The sequence below is a fragment of the Dasypus novemcinctus genome, chromosome 5 (assembly GCF_030445035.2).
Source record: "Dasypus novemcinctus isolate mDasNov1 chromosome 5, mDasNov1.1.hap2, whole genome shotgun sequence".
Lineage (NCBI taxonomy): Eukaryota > Metazoa > Chordata > Mammalia > Cingulata > Dasypodidae > Dasypus > Dasypus novemcinctus.
The window spans coordinates 57,923,856-57,928,909 of NC_080677.1; the positions used below are offsets into that span (position 1 = coordinate 57,923,856).

General features: G+C 39.8%; 1 pseudogene; it reads left to right on the forward strand.

The window, feature by feature from the left end:
- The first annotated feature begins 589 nt into the window (after nt 1–589).
- Nucleotides 590–1,212, forward strand: LOC101437805 (GTP-binding nuclear protein Ran-like; annotated as a pseudogene).
- Nucleotides 1,213–5,054: the final 3,842 nt, after the last annotated feature.

Genomic DNA, 5,054 nt, shown 5'->3' on the forward strand with positions numbered 1-5,054 from the left:
CTGACCATTCCCCTTATAGCATACTGTGTTTTAGCACTGTATTCCTCAAAGAGTACAAAGCAGAATGGTAGACATACAAAAGATACTGTAGAAAGAAAAAGAAGTTGAGGAGTCATATAAATTGGGGAAACACTGCATTATTCTTCTGAAAATTCACATGCACATCAACATATTTAAGGCTCTGAAAAGTCCTGTGGAAAAGAAACTGATTTCATTTTAATGTGCCATTAACCAAATTTGAGCTCAAAAACTCCCTTTAGTTTCAAGAAATCTTACATAATTACTTGTAGAACCCAGGGAGAAATGCAGTTTTAGTGCTATGAGTCTTCCCAAACATCTTCCATGACCCCAATGCTGTGTTCCTTTATTTTCCATTTCTTGAATTTCCTTTTATTCTTCTCAACTTGGTGAAATCCCACTTCTTCTTCTGAGACCTAGATCCAATATCACCTACTGAAGTGGAAACCTCTCTGACTCCTCGGTGCTAATTGCTCCTTATACTGGTTCCTCAAAAAGTATAATGCAGAAACCTATAAGACATCCTGTGTAGTCAGACGGGCATGGAGACACTTCTGGAAGAACCATCATGATGGCTGCCCAAGAACATCAAGTTCAGTTTAAACTTGTATTGGTTGGTGATGGTGGTACTGGAAAAACTACTGTCATGAAACATCATTTGAAAAGAAGTATGTAGCTACCTTGGGTGTTGAGGTCCATCTCTTGGTGTTCTATACAGAGGACCTATCACATTCAACATATGGGAAACAGCTGGTCAGGAGAAGTTTGGTGGATTGAGAGATGATTGTTATATCCAGGCCCAAAGTGCCATTATAATGTTTGATGTAAAACTGAGAATTACATATGAGAATGTGCCTAATTGGCATAGAGATCTGGTATGGGTGTGTGAAAACATCCCTAAAGTGTTGTGTGGCAACAAAGGGGATATTAAGGACAGGAAAGTTAAGGCAAAATCCATTGTCTTCCACCAAAAGAAGAATCTTCAGTACCTTGACATTTCTGCCAAAAGTAACTACTACTTTGAAAAGTTGGCTTGCTAGAAAGCTGATTGGAGACCCTAACTTGGAGTTTGTTGCCATGCCTGTTCTTGCCCCATCAGAGGTTGTCATAGATCCAGCTTTGGCAGTACAGTTTGAACATGATTTAGAGGTTGCTCAGTCAACTGCTCTGCTGGATGAGGATGATGACCTGTGAGAAAAAGAAACTGGGGCCCAGCATCAGAAGTCTAGTTTATAGGCAACTGTCCTGTGATGTCATTGATGCAGCATTTGCCACTTTACTATATAGCTAAGCAGAGCATGTGCTTAATCTTAGGGATGCTGAAGGAGATGAATGAGTTTTAGTGTGAATGTGGCCGTTAAAAATTTTTTTCAATTTTTGGACCTTTGTATTTATCTATTTTGGAATGCAGTTGTTTCCTTTTTGAGTTTCAGATATAAGACTGCTACAGTCACATTGTTGTGGAATTTAAGAGAAGTTCAATTATTTGAGTATAGAGAGGCCAGGACTCAGGAATGATTTTGAGAAGGAAAATGGTTTATTGACGGCCGGACGGACTCGGGAGCTTTCTGTTTGAATCCCGAGCCCGGAACAAGATTTTCAAACGTCTTTTATACAGAGAGGAAAGGCCAAATGGTCCCTTTGTTTCAGTTCTCAATAGGCTTCAATTAGCATATATCTCTTCCACATCTTAGGTAAGCTTTTAGCAAGGACTCCAGACATTTTAGATAAGCCTTGGTTTTTGCATTTCCCCTAAATACTTAAAGTTTATAGCCCTTGCTTTGTTAAACATTTCCTGGGACTGGAGCCTGCTGGTCCCTAAGAGCAGGACTGCAGCCTCTTACCGTTTCACACCCACAAGTCAAACAACTTAGTTATTTCTGAAGAGACACAAGTCAAACAGCTTAGTTATTTCTGAAGAGACAAAGAGCCTTCCACCCATAGCCCACATCAACATCACAATATTCAGTGGTGAAGTCTTGTTTGTTACTGTCACTCCCATTCCCTCACATTTAGAAACAGAATAAAGTTGTATTTCAAATATATAAAAAAAGACATAATGGGAAACGGACTTGGCCCAGTGGTTAGGGCGTCTGTCTACCACATGGGAGGTCCACGGTTCCAACCCCGGGCCTCCTTGACCCGTGTGGAGCTGGCCCATGCGCAGTGCTGATGCGCGCAAGGAGTGCCGCGCCACGCAGGGGTGTCCCCCGCGTAGGGGAGCCCCACGCGCAAGGTGCTCCCCTAAGGAGAGCCTCCCAGCACGAAAGAAAGTGCAGCCTGCCCAGGAATGGTGCTGCTCACACATCCCGTGCCGCTGACAACAGAAGCGGACAAAGAAACAAGACGCAGCAAATAGGCACAGAGAACAGACACCCGGGGGTGGGGGGTGGGGGGGATTAAATAAATAAATAAATCTTTTTTTAGGAAAAAAAAAGACATACTGTGGATAAGTTTGTGTCACTACTTAGTGAACTAGCCTTCTGTGCTTTTGTTTTTGTTTAAAGTTTGACTTTTCAACCTGATTTTTTAAAAACAGGGACCATTTAACACAGGTCTTGACACTTAATAACTGCTGAATAAAAAATATTTAATGAATGAAAATTAGATAAAACTAGATAGTTTAAGTATGTATTAATTTTTCATGCATTTGTTTATCCATTTAGTTAACAAATATATATTAACTCCTACTCATGTCAATCACTCTGCTGTGTACCTGAAATACAATGGTTAATAAAAAGAGGAATGAGGGAAATGGATGTGGCTCAAGCAGTTGGGCTCCCGTTTACCATACAGGAGGTCCAGGGTTCTATGCCCAGGGCCTGCTGGTGAAGGCAAGCTGGCCCACGCAGCAAGCTGACCCACACAAGTGCTGGCCCACATGGGAGTGCCAACCCATGCAGGAATGCCACCCTGCGCAGGAGTTTCCCCCCTGGGCAGGAGTGCTGGCTGATGCGGAGAGCTGGCGCAGCAAGATGATGCAACAAGAAACACAGAGGAAAGACAATAAGAGACATAGCAGAACAGGGAGCTGAGGTGGCACAAGAGAATGACTGCCTCTCTCCCACTCCAGAAGGTCCCAGGATTGGTTCCCAGAGCTGCCTAATGAGAATACAAGCAGACACAGAAGAACACACAGCAAATGGACACAGAGAGCAGACAGTGGGGGGTGGGGAGGAAGAGAAATAAATAAATAAATCTTAAAAAAATAAAGAAAAGAGGAATGATTCTTGCTCTCCTGAAACTTGTATCTTAGAAAGGGAGACAAAAATTAATAGAAAAATCCAACAAATAAAAGTAAAATGAATTAATTGGCAAGTATTTTGGAGGAGAGGTATAGGATAGTATGAGAATGTACAGGATTTTACCAAATCATGTATTTCAGGAATGGTTCCCCAGAAGTTTTAGATGAATAGAGATGTAAAAAATAGATAGAAATTAATGAAATGAAGATATGGGAATTGAGTAAGGTGTATTTCAGGAGAGAAAACAGTGTGTACAAAGCCTCTGTGGCAAAGAAGGCATGTGTTTGGGGTTCCAAGAGTGACAGAGAGCCTGGTATGAAAGGCGTGGCCAGAGAGGCACGTAGGCTGAGACTGTGCAAGATCATGTAGGTTAAGGAATTTTTGTTTTACCCAAGAGCAATTGAAATCCTTTGGATGTTTGAAACAAGGGTGACATGACCAGATTTGCATTTTGGAAAGGTCACACTGACTGCAGTCTGGAGAACAGGTTGTAGTGGTGCCAGAATCAATGGGGAAAACAATAAAGAGTAAAGGAAAGAAAAAAAGCACAGAATCAGGTCTGGAGAAGTGCCAACATTTAATAGCTGGACAAGGAAGGATGTGCCTGTAAACAACTTTTTCCAAAAAGTTGCTGTGAGAAAGAGGCAAGAAAAAGATCAGTAGCTGGAGGAGGGTATGGGGTTCAGGGATCTTTTGTTTTGTTCTTAATGGAAGAAACTTAAGTGTGTTTAAAAGTAGCTGGGCAGCTGCTGCAGAAAACAGTTTGGCAGTTCCTCAAAGTTAAAGAGTGACCATATGACACAGCAATTCTATTCCTAGATATATATAACAAAGAATTGAAAGGAGATATTCAAACAAAAGCTTGGATACAAATGTTAATAGAAGTGCGATTCACAATAAGCAAAAATTGGAAACAACATGAATGTCCATCAGTGAATGAATATATAAACAAAATGTGGTATAACTGTATAATGGAACTTTATTTCATCATTAAAAAAGAATGGTATACTAATATTTGTACAACATGGATAAGCCTTAAAAATATTATGTTTAATGAAAGAAGCCAGACACAAAAGGTCACATAATATATGATTCCATTTCTATTATATATCCAAAATAGGGAAATCTATAGATACTGAAAGATTAGTGGTTATCAGGATATAGGCAGAAAGAGGAATGGGAAATAATTGATTGAGGGGTATAGTGCTTCTCTGGAGAGTGATAAAAACTTTTTGGAACTCAATAGCGGTGATAGTTGCACAACATTGTGAATATACTAATGCCACTGAACTGTAAATTGGTTAATTTTATGTAATGTGACTTATACTCTATTAAAGAAAGAAAGAAAAAAGTTGATGGGAAGATTAGAGATAAAAAACAGAGAACTGTGTTAATAAAAAGTAGCAGGTTTCTAAGAAACTGTGAAGAGTGAAATTAGAATAGTAGTTGGAAGATTTGCCTAGAATACATGAATAAGATAGCCGCTCTGTTTTCCATGAAGAAAGGAAGAAAGATGGGCAGGTATGACAGGTTTGAGCTCTTGCTATGAGGAAGTTGAGGACAGCCCATATTATGTTTTTTTTTCTATTTTCTCTGAGTTACTATGTGAAATCACTATGTGCTAAGAGCCAAGGGGATGAAGGATGGACCAAAGATTTAAGGAAATTTGGAAGTTAAGAAAAAAACACTGAAGAAAATGTGAGAGTATAGACCAGAGATAAATACTAAGGTTCGTAGAGCTGGTCAGGTTCAGAGTCTATCTGAGATTGAGTCTTTTTATTTTTTTTAATT